The 20,519-nt window shown below is 39.1% G+C and overlaps 1 protein-coding gene and 1 pseudogene across 1 annotated transcript in view; one reads left to right on the top strand and one right to left on the bottom strand.

Annotated features, from left to right (window-relative positions):
* The window catches only part of COLEC10 (collectin subfamily member 10), a 132,142-nt gene that overhangs the window by 67,306 nt on the left and 44,317 nt on the right, over window positions 1-20,519 (bottom strand). The gene's annotated exons all lie outside the window — the stretch shown is intronic.
* LOC100351484 (26S proteasome regulatory subunit 4 pseudogene) lies at window positions 17,175-18,481 on the top strand (annotated as a pseudogene).

Here is a 20,519-nt window from a genome sequence, read left to right as displayed (position 1 = left end):
GCACTTGTTCCATCTTCCTCTGCTTTCCCAGGCACATAAGCATGGTGTTAAGATAGAAAGCAGAGTAGCCAGAGCTTGAATCGGCACTCTCACATGGGATGCCTGTGTCACAAGCCTTAGCTTAATCTGCTATGCAACAACACTGGACCTGGTTGGGATTCTTTGTTGTAAATTGTAGTCAGGATTGTTTCTTCATTTGATTATTGTGTATGTTTCTACTGGAGCTGTGGTAAAATAAATAATTAACAAAAAAATTGTTTATTGGAGCTGGTGCTATGGTGTAGCAGATAAAACGGCTGCCTGAGAGGGGAGCATCCCATATGGGCACTGGTGCCGGTTCCAGCTGCTCCACTTCCATTCCAGCTCCCTACTAATGGCCTGGGAAAAGCAGCAGAATATGGTATAAGTGTTTGGGCTCCTTCTACCCTTGGGAGACCAGGAAGAAGGTCCTGGCACTTGGCTTCGGTCTTGCCCATCCCTAGCTGTTGTTGTGGCCATCTGGGGAATGAATCAGTGGATGTATGATATCTCTCTATGATGTATATATATACACACACACACACAATACATATATATATGTATACATATATATGTATACATATACAAATACATATATATCCTTGTCTTTTGGTAACTATGATTTTCAAATAAATAAATAAATAAATCTTTTTAAAAATTGTTTATTGAGCTATGGGTTTTGTAGTGAGCTATGGGTTTTGTAGTATGCTAAGCATTTTATATACACAATCCCCACTATCCCCTGAAGTGTTCTTTCTACAACACAGCTGTGGAGACTAAAGTTCAGAAAGGTCAACCACTCAGCCCAGTTTACACAGCTAGTAAATGGCAGAGCCATGATTCAAAACCAAGTGCATCTGAAATCAAAAGTCTGTGTTCTTAGCAGCTGTGATTTGTTATCTCCAAGGTCTAGTATGGAATAACAAGTCTCTTATTAATATTCACACAAAGTCTTGCATTTTCAAAACTCTTACTAGTACATTGAATTGGCATATTTGGTTCTCATAATGATCTATGAAGTCAACAAAGAGAGATGTATACTGGTTCCTTTACAGATGAAGAATCAATAATCAGAGAGGATCATCCAGTGTTGAAAAGCCAGGAAGTGGCAGCACCCCCACATGGACTTGAGTCTTGAGCTGCTGCCTAGTGCAAATTCCCTAAAACCAGAGCAATTTTGTTAAAGCACTATGAAAAGACAAAGACTTCAGGAGACAGACATTAAAATCATAATCAATCTTGAATAATGTGTTCATCACAAACCCTGGAGGCACAATTTAACAAATACTTTTCCCCAGTCGTGCCTATTTCATATCCTGACCTAAATCTGGTCAGTCTAAATTTGTGATATCCTCAATGAATTAGGATGGTTAATATAATAAAAATCTTTTTGATTTCCTTTATCTTATCATGCGCTACCCCCCATTGAGAGTTTGTTTTTCCTACTAAATTCCAATGTTCCTTATGTACAGAAATTATATCCTCTAAGTCTTTCTATAATGTAGGAGCTTACTAAAAGTTTGTTTGAATAAAATAGAAAGTATTTTGACTAAGCCATGTAATAATATTAACTATTAAGTTCTTAATCTTTATCACATGATAGGTATGCTCTAAGCACCATGTTAGATTCCTTAAGGAATTTGATCATAACAATAATTTCATGGGGTATTTTATTCCAACTTTACAAATGTAGAAAATAGGGTGCAAAGAATTCAAGTTTCTTTCCAGGGCCATTACAGTAAGGGTCAAGGGAAGAAACTGGACCTAATAAATGCACTGTAGGAGAACTGAGGTTGCAAATTCACTAGCATTTAACAATTCTGATAGTATTCTTTGTCTCTGATCAATTTTATGAAAATATTTTAAATGCATTCCAATAATATTTTGCTATCAAATTGATGTACTCGATGAATTTTTTAAAAGAAAGATCTTCGGGTAATAGTTCCCTTCTACTCAATCTTCAGGGATCTCATCAGAAAGAAAACAAAATACTGCTTCAGTGGATTCTAACAAGAGCCAGTACCAGGCTGCATGGGCTTTGGAGCGAGACAAAGCCAAGTTTTAGACTCACCTCCACCCCTGTTTTGGTCCAAGTTTCCCTAAAGTAGATCTTTAAACAAGGATTTATGTACTCCTTTGGCATGGTGACAAACTAAATCTGCAGGTTCACCTAGGTATGTCAGAGTACATGAACCACAATCCCCTGTATTTGAGACTCTCTCTGCATTATTTTCCATTTGTCCTTACTGTTTGTTACTAAGGTGTTATACTCATCAGATCCTCTCACAATCTCACTTGCCCTGTGGCTGCTGAATAAAAGACTAAGGGGGGCAGAGTGGAATGGGCAGTCAAGATACAGTTTTAACTCTTTATCAATGGCTACAGCTCCTTGTCCTTCTCTTTTGTTGCCACTTGTTGGTGTTTCCACATTTATTGCTAGTTCCTTTAATCTTTTGATGATACTCTCTATCACCAGAAGAGATAAGCTTTTCTTCTTCCTATTATGATAAATATCTCTTGCATCATGTCTTGAATTTTACTGTTCATGGTTTATTTTTAGCTCCATTTTCTTTCTTTCTTTAAATCTCTTCTTATATTTTTAAAGATTTTTAGTTTTGAAAAATTCAGTAGAGTTCATAGATACACTTCTAAGAATATAATGATATTCCCTTCCCTTCTCCTTCCTCTCTGACCCCCTTCTTTCCTCCCACCATTTATTGTTCTTTTTTTCTTTCTATTTGAGTTTTGGAGATAAATATTTTAGATTTACATTATACTAAAAAGACTTAATGAAAAGCATCATTTGAAGTCTTCTACCTTGATATGCCATTGAGATACTGGGGATTGAGAAAATCCTTTGTTCTCTCAAGAATGTCTTAAAACCATAGTCATGTTGGATCAGCAACAAAAACACGGGTGGGCATTTGGCCTAGTGGTTAAGATACCCATCTGTAGGCTTATGTCCTATTTCAGAGGGCCTGGGTTCAATACTTAGCTGTGGCTCATGATTCCAACTGCCTACTAATGCAGGCTCTGTAAAACAGCAGTAATAGCTCAATTAGTGGGCCTCTGACACCTGCATGGAAGACCTGAATGGAGTTTCAGGCTCCCAAAACTTTGACCATAGCCCAGTCTTGGCCATTGTAGTTATCTGGAGAGTGAACCAGCAGGCCAGACCACTCTCTCTCTTTCAAAGAAAATAGTGACTAATTTAAGAATTAGATCTAAGAAATTATAACATTGTTGTGGGTATGAAATGCTTTCTTATGTGTTATGCTCCATGATTTGGTGCTGTTATAAGCAAATATGATCTTCCAAGGGGAAAGGAGTAGAATGTGTATGTGTGTGTGTGTGTGTGTGTGTGTGTATTATCTGCATTGCTTAGGATGGACATAGATCTCCTGGAAGTCCACTACCCCCATCTCTTACCTTACAGATAAAGAAAGAATTAATGCCGGCGCCGCGGCTCACTAGGCTAATCCTCCGCCTAGCGGCGCCGGCACACCGGGTTCTAGTCCCGGTCGGGGCGCCGGATTCTGTCCCGGTTGCCCCTCTTCCAGGCCAGCCCTCTGCTGTGGCCAGGGAGTGCAGTGGAGGATGGCCCAGGTGCTTGGGCCCTGCACCCCATGGGAGACCAGGATAAGCACCTGGCTCCTGGCTCCTGCCATCGGATCAGCGCAGTGCGCCGGCCGCAGCGCGCTGGCCGCGGCGGCCATTGGAGGGTGAACCAACGGCAAAGGAAGACCTTTCTCTCTGTCTCTCTCTCTCTCTCACTGTCCACTCTGCCTGTCAAAAAAAAAAAAAAAAAAAAAGAAAGAATTAATGAATAACAGAATGACACTCCTCAAAGATGCCCATTCCCTAATCTACAGAAACTGTGGATAGGATAGGGTACATGTGAAGGGGAATTAAGGGTATAAATGGAATTGAAGAATTAACTTATGTCTGTTAAGTCAGCTTACTTTAAACAATAAGATTATCCTGGATTATCTTAATGGACTCAATGTAATCACAGAGTCCTTAAAAGTAGAAGAAAAAGGCAGAAGGAGTCAGAGGAATGGCAGCATGAAAAGCAAGTAATCAGCTTGCAAATGGAGAAAAGGACCACATGCAAGGCTTCTGGAAGCTGGAAAAGGCAAGGAAAGAGCCTCCACCCAGTGCCCCTAGTTTGAACAAAACTCACCAATGCCTTGATTTTTAGCTTAGTGAGGCCCATTTGAGAGCTTTTGATCTCCAAAACTGTAAGATAATAAGTTAGATTCTTTTAAACCTTTCAGTTTATGGTAGCTTGTTACAGTGGCAAAAGGTAACTGACATTACTTTACACCAAATGTCCTCATTTCTTTATCCCATAGTTTCAATTAATTATTTATTAAACATCTTATATCAGCCCTGTTCTATGCCAGACACAATTATAGAGCCAGAAATCTGACAGATGTAGTTCTCCCCCATCAGGTCTTACAGTCTGGTCGGGGTACCAGAGAGTAAAATGGGCATAAGTACAGTAGGGGGAGTCCTACCCTGAGGAAGGGTGATGTGCTATGATGACCTAGTAGACTGGGCGAACAGTGGGAGTAGTAGCAGGTGTCCATGGAGGCAGTTATCTTTAAGTTGAAAACTTCTTCAGGTGAACAAAAATGAAGCAATCCTGAGAGTGTTGGAACTGGAGGCTGGTGCATGAAAAACCGAAGGAAAAGATGTTTCAGAATTTAAAGGAAAGCCTTTGTGAACCCCAGAGTAGGTGCTACATAACTAGAGTGAAGACTGAAGAGATAGCACGGTGAGAGCTGGGCTGCTGCATATGAACAGGGGCACATGTGTTATAGACTACCCTGGTCTAGTAGGAACAGAAACTGGTGATACCACTTAGTGCTATTAGTAAGACAGCTACTATACATACATTTATTCAGAACTCTACAAAATCTAATGTGTTTGCAGCCAAGTGAGGAAGTGGGAAAGGGAGGCATGAGAAGGATCTGCAAGACCTGGATCAGTCTGAGGAGGCTAGAAACTTGACTCTGCAATCCAAGGGTATTGAGTAATGAGTGAGGATGGGTTAACTCATGAATAAAATATGATTGTTCACAAAGATTTCACAAATGAATAAGAGTGACAGATTCACAGGTATTACACAACCACTTAGACACCAACATATGTGAGTTCAAATACGTATGTAAAGCAGGTTCAAATGCTAGTTTATATAGAAAAAAATGGGAGTGGATGAACATAAATTCTTGTGCTTGCTCATTTATTTTTCTTTTTGTTTGAGAGAACACCATAGTGCTAAGATTAGATTTCTACATTCAAAGTATAAGAAAGTTTAAAGGAAGAATGTTGGTTTTTTAAAAATTACATGAAGCTCCTTAAATCCCTCATTTAAACCCACTAGTCCATCCTTTGCCTTTAACTAGAAGACCATTTTCACTATCCTTAAAGGGAAGGTGATAAAAGAAAGCTAATATTTTATCAAGGGGCAGTGAGTTACTATGTATGTAATCCTGTTGCCTTCCCCCAGAAAGCTCACACAACTTGAATGATAGTCAAGGTTATCGAGTTAGAAACCTGCGACTTGAGCCCAGTAAGTCCCATATCAATGTCGGAGTTTATTGTGTCCTGCCATGTTGGCCGCTGTTCCTCAGCAGAAAAGAGTGAGTATCAGCTTTCTTGCCGCATTTCCAAAACTCTAGGGATCTATCTGGTGCAGCTCAGCAAAAGGAATGAGAAGGTTGAATTCCTGAGTAAGTTCAACTTCTATTTGTGCCTATTATGTGTGAAACTCTGTGTTTGTGAAGAATATGATGAAAAAGACAGGTTCCAAGCCTCGCCAGCAGTTGGACAACAACATTTCATATTCAATACAACCATTCAAGAAATAAACACAATTAAATATGAGAGTGGCTTTTATGGAATGAGGGTCAACCAAGTCCAGAGATAACTTAGGAGAATAATAAAGTGGAGTTATATGTATCCCAGAAGAGAAAGCTCTACCAAGAAAATGTACAGCATGTACAGATGCTCAAGATTTTTCAACCTAGGATTCAGAGAACTTCAGCCCAGCAGGAATGGAAACCTCCCAAAGACTAGAATTTTTTATATACCTGAAATGCCTCTTGATCACTTATGGCTGTATTGCAGTTGCAAAATCAATATGTCCCAGAACTCGGTACTCAGAGAACCCAAGAGAAGAACAGAGTTAAGCGTAGCCTCAGCTCTAGGACTGGTGTCTCCGTGGACATGAGAACCCAGCCATTCTCCAGAAGGAAATCGCCCCTGACTTGTGTCATGCCATCAGCACTGAAGAATGCATTAGTGATGAAAGCACTGGCTTAAGTAGCAATATAAAATATCAAGTTCAGAAATACAAAACTTTTTTGCCAAATATTTACTTGCTTAAATACTTTGTATGTTTTGGGCATTGTTATGGGGCCGTTGAAAGTGATGAGTAAGGTAGGCATGGCTCTTCTTCCAAGACACTTAAAAAATTGAGTAAATAGATAATGGACAAGTTAATATTTTACCAGCCTTAGAAATTTATAAAGATTTTATGCATCCTCATGTGGTCTGAGATGACCATTCTTTTTTTTTTTTTTTTTTTTTTTGGACAGGCAGAGTTAGACAGTGGGAGAGAGAGAGACAGAGAGAAAGGTCTTCCTTTACCGTTGGTTCACCCCTAAGTGGCCACTACAGCTGGCACGTTGGGGCCGGCGCACTGCGCCGATCCAAAGCGTGGAGCCAGGTGCCTCCTTGCGGTCTCCCATGCGGGTGCAGGGCCCAAAGACCTGAGCCATCCTTCACTGCATTCCTGGGCCACAGCAGAGAGCTGGACTGAAAGAGGGGCGACCGGGTTAGAATCCGGCGCCCCAACTGGTACTAGAACCCGAGGTGCCGGCACCACAGGTGGAGGATTAGCCTAGTGAGCTGTGGTGCAGGCCGAGATGGCCATTCTTAAAATAAGAGAGATAATAGAAATCATCTGTGTAGGGAATATTTAAATTTTTGACCCTTCATATCTGCTTGTCACACTCTTCACCCCTCCCCTTTGCTATGTGAACCAGTATGATTGATATGAGCCCCAACAAAAAGCATATGCTTTGGCTTCTACTTGGTTTCATCCAAGGGGAAGCCCCAGAAACATGTAAAGAAGGACAGCTTGCTGATGTCCGGGCCCTCAACCTAAAGCTACTGATCCTGAACTTGTTTCTATGACTCCTTTTGAGATTCGGTATCCACTTCTTCCCCTCTCTATTTTAGCTTAGGGGTGGTGACAACACAGCTAGCCACCATTTACCAGATCTGATTGATTACAATACCCCTCGTTTTCCCCTCAGCTCCTCCTCACCCTCAACCAGAGTTCCACTTGCATTTTTGTTTTAAGTCATCCTTTTGTAAATGAATCTTCCTTAAATGGTCTTGAGAGTGATTTCTATTACCTGTTGGGATCCTGACTAAAATAATATCTCTCTTGTATCCCAAGTTTCTATACTTAATTTACTTGTTCAGCTGACTTTGGTATCACACCTCCAACCAGGTGCAAAGGAGGGTAAACAGATAAAGCAAGATATTACTTGCCTAAATCTCATTCTCACACACTGATGGAACACATGTATGTTGAAATTTGAAATACAGCTACATTTTGACACAGAAATTTCATACAGAAATGTATGCTGTTCATTACTAAATGTATAATGGCAGCATATAGAAATCTTTGAGATACATTATAGCACATCTGAACAAAAAAATGAGATACAGATGTCAAAAAGAACACAGTAGATCTTTTTGTAATAATATTGAAAAGTCTCCAAGACATGTTAAGTGAAAAACCAAAACATTAGATAGTATGGTATACAGCTATTCGTATATACCTAACAATATCATGCATGTCAGTGGGTCTGTATGTAACATTTGTTTTCAGTTATGTTTATTTCTTGTTTATTTTCTGAACATACAGGAAAGAAATTTTGAGAAGGATATTTTTTCAGTGAGAAGCTAAAAAGCAAGGCCATTGCTTTGTATTATTTTAGGTTTCTGGGTCTATTTGATTTTTAATATCATACACATGAATTAATTTTATTACAGAAGATAAAAATAGAAATAGAGATGTAACCTTTACCTCCCATTTTTCTTAACCTAATAGAAGAGTTCCGATTTCTAAAATAGTAGTGTTATTTTCTTTCAGAGGAAACAAATTTATAAGAAATATACAAGAAACAACATCAATGCATTAAACATTATTACTAGTAAAACCTGAAATAGGAGCAATTTGCTACACTTATTTTACATGAAAAATCTATTGAAACTGACTTCAAAGGCTGAAGCACACATCCTTGATAACCACCAGGGGCCTGTTAACATAACCTCTGCTTGTTTCCTCTCTTATTATTTTTGCAACGCAATTACATGGGAAGTCGCAAAACCATGTAATTGTCAACTAACTTTTGGAAAATGCAAATGGATTGCCAAGAATTTAAAAGGAGAGCCTCTCCTACCCTCTCTGGACTTTGTGGTGGTCTTTGGATACAAAATGACCTAGCTCTGGCAATCCTCAATGATGAACCAAAGAAGCAAATAATTGTCTTTTCAGGAAGCGTTTTCTGTGGACATCAAAGACCTCTATGAAAGTATCTGTATAATACTATTTCCCTTTCCCGGAATTTATTGGCTTCCATCCAAGGTTTTGCACTAAAAATTAACAGCCTCGTGTATACACATGTTTGATATCTGAGCTCAGCTATGTCAGCTGCTTCCATGAAAAGTAAATTACTATGCTGTACATACCCCAGGGATTATTTTATTAATCCACCAGTTTACATCTTTTCTACCTATGTCTGCTTTTCACAAATAATCACAACCAACCATACATTTCAGATATTCTTGAAAATTCACCAAAATGTCTGATGCAGGTATAATGCCATTGTGTTGATTTCCTGCAGAAGAATTTGAATCATACGCTTTCAAATTTCTGATAAAAACTTGGCAAGCACACAAGCATATTGTGTTGATTATTTTCTATTCTATTTGATTACTAACAACATCGTTGCTGTTATATGATGTACATAGGTTAAATATGCAAAGTATAAAAGTATTTTAATTAATTAATTATTAATTGAGAGAGCAAGAAAGAAAGATATAGAGACAAAGAGGGAGAAAGCCCTCACAGAGACAAAGAGGAAGAATGTTCACTTCCAAAATGACTTCAATGGCTGGGGCTGGGAGAAAGTCAAAGCTATGAGCCAAGAATCCATCTAGTTTTCCCACAAGAGTGTCATGCATCTTAATTATTTACCACCTGCAATCTCCCAGGGTGCCATTAGCAGAAGTCTGGCATTGGCAGCAGAATTGAGACTTAACTCACCCACTCTAGTACAAAGGACATGAGCATCACAAACAGCATCATAACCAGTAGGCTCACAACTGCCCCAAATGTAATATGTAGCAGTTCTTGCCCAATGAACCTGGAATACTATGGTTTGAGTGTTACTTTTGTTAACTCAAAATACCCATACTAGTCTTTGTTGTCCTTGGACAATGTGATTAGTATTCATTTATTAAAATTCAGCCAGGCATTGGACTAAGTACTTTTCATACATGATTGCAATTAAACTTCCTGACAAACTTGTGAAATAAAGACTTTGATTCTCATTTTACATATGAGAGATGAAGACTCACAAATATGATCTGAAATCACACAACCAACAGTGGCTGAGCCAGTGTTCTGACTTCAAAGTTTTTTGCTTTTATTCTAAACCCCAAGAGTAGTACTAACATCAGAGGGTTTTAAATGACCAGAGTGGCCACCTTTTTTTTTTTAATCTCCAAAGAATGTGAATTACTAGAAAGCCCCAGTAACTTGCCCGTGGCCAAAATGAACCAGCAGTTCACAGATCATTGTAAAACATCAAAGTTAAAAACTTCTGATATTCCCACACATCTGCCCCCATCTATAACTTTAAAAGACCCTTCTGTGGGTTTTCCTTTCCAAATACCTACTTACAAGCACTTTCATTCTACTGTATTTGGGAGCATAACTACAGGGTAAAAGAAAGATGACAAAACTCAAGATAACACAAAATAAAAATCCCTTTTCTGATTTTAAAACACAAGCACTGGCCATGGAGACTTTTTTTTCTTTAAATGGAAAACCAAGAGCTGTATTCTCCAGAGGAAGGTTCTCATTTCTTTTCATATAAAGGAAAAGGCAAAAAATTAAATAATTCCTTAGGCTGATTATAAAACTAAGGCCAGAAGAGGGTCTTTAGTAAATGAATGAATTAAATCCATACTTGCATTGATTCAGTGATGGTCTCTGTTCCATCCAGTGATGTGTCTGGCCTCTAAGCACACTGCGTGAATCAGTCATCATATCCCTCTATGATCAGAATTATCACCAGAAGGAACATGCCCTTATGCATACACAGACAAAACCATAGCACTTCAAACCTTGAAGCGGGCTACAAGGATCTTCAATTTCAAATTGTCCAATGACTCTCTGTCCATTGTTCAACCTCTCCTTTACAGATGTAGCAAGGTGATGTGGCTCTTGGTTTGCCAATAGATAGCTATATTAAGACTCTCAACCAGATTCATAGATTTCCAATTCTCTGCTATTCCCACCACATGGAAAGAGTTTGTAGTCAGTCTTTGTTAACCTCTTAACAGTAAGTGATCAAACTCTCTAACCTTCAATTTCTCCATCTATAAAATGAGGGAAATAGAGTCTCCACATTACGTTCACTCTCCATGAGTACTTAATTTTCATTGCAAGTTGAATTAAGCCCAAGTAAAACTAATTAGAAATATAAGCATATTTTTTCATTATGTTGCGCCTTCCTACAAACTAACATCTAACACGAACAAGAACAAAAGAATTCTGGATAACCAGGATAGATTTTTGTGGTAAGATATGGGAAAATGGGAAGGTACTCTGCATATGATCTTGCCCTTCACTCTATACTATGTCCCTTCAGTTGCATGCTCCAAGCCAGCGATCAGCAGCACAAATCACAAGCAGATTTACTTGAGCCAGAAATAAAATTCTTTTTCTTTTGACACTATTGGTAAGAGAAAAATTCTAAGCTGTCTTACATGTCAGGGACAGGAAATGGAAAAGGGAAGAGTCGGGACGGTTAGTAAACAAACTACATGCCTGAAAGAACAAAAGCTGTTTTACATTCCTGAAATCTGTCAAAATCTTATCTAGGTACCACCACATCCTACCTATAGAATCCAGAAAGAGCAATTACTTCTCCTTATGGACTGCATTCCCATCCCAAAACTTTCTGTGCTTCTCATAATCCTGTTCCTCTTATCTATAGCCAATGTAGTTACAATGTAAATAATTTGTACCTTACTTTATAAAAAACATTCCCAGTTTTGGTTGGGTGAACACTTTTTCCAGCTGTTATATAGCCTTACTGCTGACAGATACAGGAACTTATCCTTCTTATTTTTAATTGTTAAATTGTGATATTAATATAAAGAGAATAGATTTAATGTAGTTCATAGATAAAATTCTAAAAATATAATATTTCTTGTCCTCCCTCCCTCCACTTTCCTTCTTTCCTTCTTTCCTTTCTCTCTCTCTCTCTTCCTTTCTTTTAAATTTCTGAGATAACATATTTTTAATTTACATTATAATCAAATGTTTAATTTTTCCACTAAATAAACAGTTCAACAAGTAAAATGACCACAGTTCAATATGATATAGGCAAGGGCTATAAACTACAATCAAATTAAAAGATATCAACTTCACTCATATACAGTTAAAATGATCAGAGATCATTATGATTATAGTAGTATATCACACTTCATGATTTGTTCGACAAAGTCCTTTATTACTGGATAACATCTGCAATGATGCAGGAAAACTTAAATTTCAGTGATCTCTGAATCTCAACAGTTTTGCTTTAAAACTATCTTGTTTAGTGGTTAAATTCTTCTTGCCCTCAGCTCAGCTTCTACCATGCTGAGAATGGCTTTCTCTGTGTTCAACATCAAAATTTTATTGCCTCTCCTATCTCATAACCTTACATTTTACATACCTCTATTATCAAATTGTAGTATGCGTTTTTTATTTGCTTTTATCCTCCATAAATGAGAATTTTCTTGGCCAGAAGGTTGGCATTTTCTTTGTGTTGCTACTCCGATGTATACCCTAATACTGGACACAGAATGTGTAGTTAATAAATTTGTTTTAATGAATTGGAATCTTCTAGACCCTTGTGAGTGATAATCATTCACCGTCATATAATATTTCAGAGATAGAACTTTGTTGGAAGGTTCATATACCCTTGGTGGAGGAGTAGGTTTTTCTAATCATGAAATAGGGTGTATAAAATCACATGTTGTGAGACTTTTACTCTAATCTCGAATGAGGCAACATTGATACCACCTTACATCTTACCCTCTAATGAATATGCTTGACATTTATATACAGCTTTCATGTGAGACAATCATGTGAGTCCAACAGGACATGAAACTCTGATAACTACCATCTGTCCAACTCAGAGTTATTGGTGGATTTTGAACCATTTATATAAAATACAATAAAGATAGTTATAAATATTTCATTTAGCAACTCAGAATTCTGGAGTAGTGATTTGCTTCAATATGAAATATATTTAATTATAGAAGCATGCCTTCCCATGTTTACGGTTTTATGAAAAGATAATGATGGCTTTTACTCTTCAGTTAATGTAATGCATCACATTTATTGATTAGTGCATATTTACCCATCCCTGCATACCAGGGATAAATGCCACTTAGTTTGGGTGAGTGATCTTTTTGATTTGTTGTTGGGTTTGATTAGCTAGTATTTTGTTGAGGATTTTTGCATCTATGTTCAACAGGGATATTGGTATATAGTTCTATTTTTTTGCTGTACCTTTTTTTCTGGTATTGGAATTAAGGTGATGCTGGCCTCACAGAAGTAATTTGAGAGGAGTCTCTCCTTTTCAATTGTTTTGAACAGTTTGAGAAGAATTGGAATTAGTTATTACTTAAAAGTTTGGTAGAATTCAGCAGTCAGTCTGGAAATCCATATGAGTTTCCCATGTGGGTGGCAGGGGCCCAAGTACTTGGGCCATCTTCTGCTGCTTTCCCAGGCACATTAGAAGGAAGCTGGATTGGAAGCATAAAGTAGCCAGGACTTGAAATGGCACCCCAATATGGGATCCAGGTGTGCCAAGCATCAGATTAAACTGAGCCACAACCACCCCACCAAGTTTTATTTTAAACTCATTACATGTATTGACTCATTTAACCCTCCAAACAAACCCAATGAGGTAACTATTATTATTACCTTTATATTAGCAATAAAAACGAGGCACAGAGAGTATAGTGAATCTGTTTACACATACATAATTAGTCAAGAGTAGAATAGGATTCAAACTCTACACCAAACCACTGCAAAGTACTAACACACTAGTCTACCCAGGAAGACATACATACACTAAAGGTATTTTAAACTTATTGGATTATTAGTGATACATTCAAAATAAGAAACTATCTAAGCTTTGAAATACATAGTAGACTATGCTCAAAATCTATGTACCTGATATTCTTTTTCAAAAAGATTATTTATTTGAAAGCCAGAGAGAGAGAGAGAGAGAGAGAGAGAGAGAGAGAAATAGATCTTCCAGCCACTGGTTCACTCCCCAAATAGCTGCAACTGCCATGGCTGGGCCAGGCCAAAGCCAGAAGCCATGAGCTCCATTTGAATCTCCCAAATGGGTGCTGGAGCCCATGACTTTGGGCCATTTTCTACTACCTTCCCAGCCACGACATCAGGGAGCTTGGATCAGAAGTGCAGCAGTCAGGACTCAAATTGGCACCCATATGGGATGCCAGCATCACAGGTGGCAGCCCAACCTGCTATGTGGCAATACCAGCCTTATAGCAGAATGATGGTCATAATTAAGATATTTTCATAGTGTACACCAAGTGGCTTTATTCTTTCATATCTTTCATATCTCACTGTCTGCAGTATTGCATGGAGGTAGGTAAGTGGCTTCAAGAAACTGATGATACGAACTAGACTGTGTTCCACAGATGGACAAGCCAAAGGATGATGGCTAGGGATATATTTTTACCCCATTGCTATTCTTGTAAACTATACATACATAGCTGAGAATAAAGCTTCATGTTTCCTTTAGATAGAAGAACAACAGTCTTCCTGGTCAATTCCTGTTGCTGGCTATCAATTAAGATAGGTTGTTTACAGTTGAAGGGACAATAATGATTTACCATCCATCAATAAGGGCATGGGAAACAGTTATTGTGTAGAAACACAATAAGCCTTGTGTTCAATTTTTGTCATTGGCTCTAAGTCACTCTGGGTAGAGCTGTTTATTTTCTTCAATTAGATTAAAAGTTCCTTGGAACTGGGGAACATGTTCCCAAATTCTGTTTAATTGCCTTACCACATATGTAATCCAAGGCACATGAATTGGACTCAGTGAGTTGAACTTAGCTAAGAAATCCACCTTTTAATGCAAAACAACTCAATCCAAAAGTGAGAATGATGGACAAGCTGTCTTCTATAGTTTTCTTTACACTTACTCATTTTATTACATAATCACATGGTCTTGATTATCCTAACACTTATATCACTGATTCCTGATGATCATACTATCATAATAACCATGCCTTGAAAAACAAAATGAATGTAAAAAACAATAGTGAATAGAGATTCTGGTGGTCTCCCAGATCTTTCCAGCTACAGATTTTTGCCTAATAATCTGATATCCACTTAGAAGAGAGAGTGACCTTCAGAAAATGGAAATCTGATGATCATACTCCTTTACTGACTATGCACACAGTAACCTTGCATAAATCTAAAGGCTTAATACAGATCACAAAGCCCTTTGGAAGCATTGTGTTCTTCACTGCACTACTTGTTCAGACTGATCCAGGCTAGTTAAGTGCCTCCGAAGACCTTTACTGTGGTGTCTAAGACATTTCTTGTTAGCAAACTTACCACATTGACTGTCCCTACTTGCTGATATAATGGTTATCCTCCTTAATTGGTCTTTAGGCTTCATGGGGAAAGAAGCTACATTTGTTTCAGTTCATTTTGACTTGTTTGCACCTAGCATTGTTAGCATTTAGTAGACACTTAATAATTGTTGAATTAATAAATGAATGAATATATCTATACCAATTATTAGTCATTGTAGTTTTTATTTTAACAGCAGGGGAAAATAGTGTTTTCCTACCTGAGATGATATGACCATATATTTTTTTAAAGATTTATTTTATTTATTTGAAATTGAGAGTTACAGAGAGACAGAGACAAAGACAGAGACAGAGAGAGGGAGATGGAGAGTCCTCCATCCAATGGTTCACTCCCCAGATGGCTGCAATGGCCAGAACTACACCAATCCAAAGTTAGGAGCCAGGAGCTTCTTCCGGGTCTCCCACACAGGTGCAGGGGCCCAAGGATTGGGTGATCTTCTACTGCTTTCCCAGGCCATAGTAGAGAGCTGGATAGGAAGTGAAGCAGCTGAGGCTGGAACCGGCACCCATATGGGATGCTGGGACTGCAGGCGGCAGCTTTACCCGCTACGTCACAGCCCTTGCCCCATCATGACCATATATTAATTAACCTTTGAAACAACTTTCACTTAGATTATGAAGCATTCTCATTTTAGCATAGATATAATAATTCTTCAAGTTTCTGTATCTTATACACTTGACATTTCACTTTTTCCAAATGTCTGTCCTTTATACTATGTGCAATTTCAATATAACACATGATATGTATCAAGCTTTTCCTCAGCCATGCCAAACATGCTGCTAAATGTCAAGAAACAAAGGTTTATAAAACAAAGCTGCTTCTCTTGATAAGCTTGTACTAAATGGGGGAATACAGGTCGATAAACACAATCATGCTTATATCTACTAAGTATTGAGTGCATGCTTTGTGCATTTTACATACATTCTCTAATTTAATCTTGACAGAAAGTCTAAAGTAAATCAGAAAGTTAGGGGCACAATTAGTTCCAAGCCACTACACTGACAACAGTAGCGTTAGGGTTTAAATGCAAGACTATGCAATTCTGCAGGACACCATAGCACATTATGATATGATATGCTAAGTGCCTTAATTATCATCTGAATATAGAAGGGAGGTAACATATATGAGAGGAAGAAAGAGAGCAATATTCTTCCAGGCAAAGAATCATAGGTCTGAGTCTGTTTGTGGAATGATACATGAGTTATGTAAGTCAAAGTTCTTCTTTTCTTTTTTTTTTTTATTTTATTTTTTATTTTTGACAGGCAGAGTGGACAGTGAGAGAGAGAGACAGAGAGAGAAAGGTCTTCCTTTGCCGTTGGTTCACCCTCCAATGGCCGCCGCTGCAGCCGGCGCACCGCGCTGATCCGATGGCAGGAGCCAGGATCCAGGTGCTTTTCCTGGTCTCCCATGGGGTGCAGGGCCCAAGCACCTGGGCCATCCTCCACTGCACTCCCTGGCCATAGCAGAGAGCTGGCCTGGAAGAGGGGCAACCGGGACAGAATCCGGCGCCCCGACCGGGACTAGAACCCGGTGTGCCGGCGCCGCAAGGTGGAGGATTAGCCTATTGAGCCACGGCGCCGGCTTCTTTTCTTTTCTTTTCTTTTCTTCCCTCCCTCTCCCCTCCCTCCCTCCTTCCTTCCTTTCTTCCTTCCTTCCTTTTGATTTCTTTGTTCAAAAGGCAGAACAAGAGAGAGAAAGAGGAGAGTGAAATCTTCCATCCACAGGTCTCTCCCCAGATGACTACAAGAGGAGCCAGAAACTCCATCTGGGTTTCCAACATGGGTGAGGGACCCAAGTACTTAGGCTATCTTTCACTACTTTCTCAGGCATATTTGTAGGAAGGGGAATCAGAAGCAGAGCTCCTGCAACTCAAAAGAGTACTCCCATATGGGATGCTGATTTCACAATCCATTGCATAATCAGCTGTGCCACAACACACATCCCAGAAAAGAATTTGTAGAAGAAAAGATGGCTTTGCAATGGAAAGAAGTTAAACTCAAAAACAATTTGTCAAGGTCCCAGAACAATTTTAAAAAGCCTATTAAAATGAGCTAAAACCAATTGGCTGATGCAAGAGAATTGATGAAATGGTTGTGTCTCTGCTAAGAAACATGTCCTTGGTGGCCTGAGTGGCCGAGTCAAGATGGGTCAAAATCAGAGTGGTGGTCATGATCCTGACAGTGGCAAGAAAGGTAAGAAAAAGAAACACAAACCTCCTGTACCAACCAGAGTGGGGAAAAATAAGAAGAAAACAAAGGGACAAAGATGCTGCCAGCAAACTACCATTGGTGACACCTCACACTCAGTGATGGCTAAAATTATTGAAGTTAGAGAATTAAAGATATCTTCTCATGGAGGAAGAATTCATTAATAATCAGGAATAAATGAAACCATTAGAAGAAAAGCAGGAGGAGGAAAGATCAAGGGTGGATGACCTGAGAGGGACTCCAAAGTCAGTAGGAACACTGGAGAAGATCATCAATGACAACCATGCCATCATGTTGACAACACTGGGGTTAGAATACTACATCAGTATCCTTTCCTTTATGGACAAGGATCTGCTGGTACCAGGTGTTCGGTCCTGCTCAACCACAAGGTGCATATGTGATGGGGTGCTGATGAATGACACGGATCCCCTGGTTACAGTGATGAAGATGGAAAAGGCTCCTCAGGAGAACCTATGCTGAGATTGGGGGGTTGGACAGTCAAATCCAGGAAATGAAGTAATCTGTGGAGTTCCTCTCAGGCACCCAGAATATCACAAAGAGATGGGGAATAAAGCCCTGTAAGGGGGTTCATTTGCAAAGGTCCAACAGGTAAACCCTTGTTGGCTGAAGCAGTGAAAAACCAAGCCTTGGCCACTTTCTTGAGAGTGGTTGAATCTGAGCTTATTCAGAAGTAGCCAGGCGATGTGCCCAAAGTCATACAGGAATTGTTTCACATCGCCAAGGAATATGCACTGCCCATCATGTTTATTGATGATACTGATACTTAGGGACAAAAATATATGACTCCAATTCCAGTGGTGAGAGAAATTCAGAGAACAATGCTGGAACTGTTGAACCAGCTGTATGGATTTGATTCAAGAGGAGATGGGAAAGATATTATGCCCACAAACCAAATAGAAACTTTGCATCTAGCACTTATGAGACCATGCTGCATTGACATGAAGTTCGAGTTCCTGTTGCCTGATGAAAAGGCTAAGAAACACATCTTTTTTTCGGATTCTCATGAACAGGATGACATTGGTCGATGATGTAATCCTGGACGACTTAATGATAGCTAATAATGATCTCTCTGGTGCTGACATCAAGGCAATCTGCACAGAAGCTGGTCTGTTGTGCTTGAGAGAATGTAGAATGAAAATAAAAAATGAAGACTTCAAAAAAATCTAAAGAGAATATTCTTTATAAAAAACAAGACAGAGCTCCTGAGGGGCTCTACCTCTAGTGGACGACAGCTGCCTTAGGATAATGGCTGGAGTTTTCCTTGCCCTCAAAGGAGGTGAGGATGGGAAAGCTGCCTGGAGAAACCCGGGTTCCAGTTCTTTTTTATCAGCAAACATCTGGTGCACCTTTCTGAGGGTGAGGTGTCCTCTGGTGACTGTTCCCTCTGGACTGAACAAAGTGTGCTCTTTAGCATACAAAAAAAAAAAAAGAAAGAAAGAAAGAAAGAAAAAAAGAAAACAAAAAACATGTCCTTTTCCTTATTGGCAATGGGATTTTAAGTAGAAAAATGATGTCTGTATTTGAATATGTAAACAATTATTAGCATTTACAAAGAATTATTTGTAAGGGAGAAAGAGAGAAAGACAACAAGCAAAGGTATAGTCCAGACAACAGTGCATGAAGATCTTAACTATGGAAGTGCATTGAAAGTGGAGAAGCGGTCATATATAAGAAAGATATTTAGAAGAAAGTTGACAGAATTTGTTAATTAAATGTGGGCGTGAGTCTCAGATGAGTCCAAGGTTGTAGTTTGGCAATCTCTTGAATGTTCTGTGAAGCACACACTTATTTCTGCAGCTTTCTGGAATGACTAAAGAATAAGGCAATGACTGAATTAACTGACCACTTACTAAGTGCTTTCAGCCATCACAACAACCCACACGATTTATACTATCATTACTCCTACTTTGTAGCTGTGGGAAGCAAAGCCCAGAAAGACTAATTTTCCCAAGAATGCAGAGCTATAGCAACAGAAGCTATGAAGCTCTACCCAGATTCTCTTTAGAATTAGTGCATATTGTTTCAACAGCTGGCAGTGCTGCAGCCTGATGGCCTTTGGTTTTCTGTTTATTACAGAAAAAGAGTTGCATTGCAAAAAGTCTTGTAGTCCCTTCCAGGGACAGTCTAAAGCCAAATAATAGCTGACAGGTGAATGATAGGAGACAAAATAGATAGAACAATAGATGTAAGTCACCAAGCTATGGCCTCCTCTCCCCTGCTTCAGACAGATAACTCTGAAAGCCCATCTCTGCTTTAGACACCCTCACGAGATTGCAGGTTGGCTTGGTTGAGATTGCACCCAGGTAACTTCTATTTTTGCCCAAACCTGCTTCCTTCCCTAACTCCCACAGGTGTTCATCTCAGTAACTTTCCTTAACACCCTACAAAACACCCCCATTGCAGAGTCTGCTCTCTGAGGACCCCACCCTGGGCCTCTACCAAGTTACAGGGCAGATGGGTTGTAAGAGCGATCATTTTTAAACATTTCTATATAACTTCCCAAAATAAAATATTCTAGTAAGTGTCCAATACTGCAAAAAATTGCTTCTATACTTTCTTCATCACACACGAGAAATCAAGGGAACACTTTAATAAACAGGAACTAGTCTACCACATTAAATACTGAAAGAAAATTAAATGAGATAAGGTCTAAAAAGTGTTCAATGGGTTTGCCAAAGGGATGATATGAGCAATCCAAATGAGTTCTATTGATGTGACACGAGGCAGGCATAAATTGTAATGCTGTGTTACAAAGAGCATGTGAGGTGAGAAGTAGACATAAGGAGTGATTGTAAAATATTCTATCCATCAGCTTGGCTTTCATGGGAGCCAGGAAGTTATCTTCATGCTTATTTACATCATCCATCTGTCAAGGTTGACTTAAGGACATGACTGCTCTATATACATAGGGCACCTAAATAATATGGTTTGCAACAAATCTTAAGCAAACATCTGAACTCATTCACATGATATCTTCTCCTTTCTCAAGATCTAGAGGTTCCCAAAAGGGAATTCTCAAATCCCACACTGTGATGTGGTCAAGCTTTGCGCTTAGTCACTTCACATTAGTGTCCACACTGTTGGTTTTGTGGAAGCTAGCTTTTACCCCAAACCTTGCCCTGCCATCATACTATGAAGAACACCAGGAATTGCTTCAGGTAGAAGTTCCTGACCTAAGGCCACAGGGGTGGGTGGCCCAGGGGAATTAACCACAGAGCGTGTTCCCCACAAGCCCACAGAGCACAGAATCCTTTGAAATG

This window comes from Oryctolagus cuniculus, chromosome 6 (genome assembly GCF_051225735.1).
Source record: "Oryctolagus cuniculus isolate XC-2025 breed Fujian yellow rabbit chromosome 6, ASM5122573v1, whole genome shotgun sequence".
Classification (NCBI taxonomy): Eukaryota; Metazoa; Chordata; class Mammalia; order Lagomorpha; family Leporidae; genus Oryctolagus; species Oryctolagus cuniculus.
Note: the sequence above shows the minus strand (reverse complement) of the source record. Positions and strands in the feature narration are given on the sequence as shown.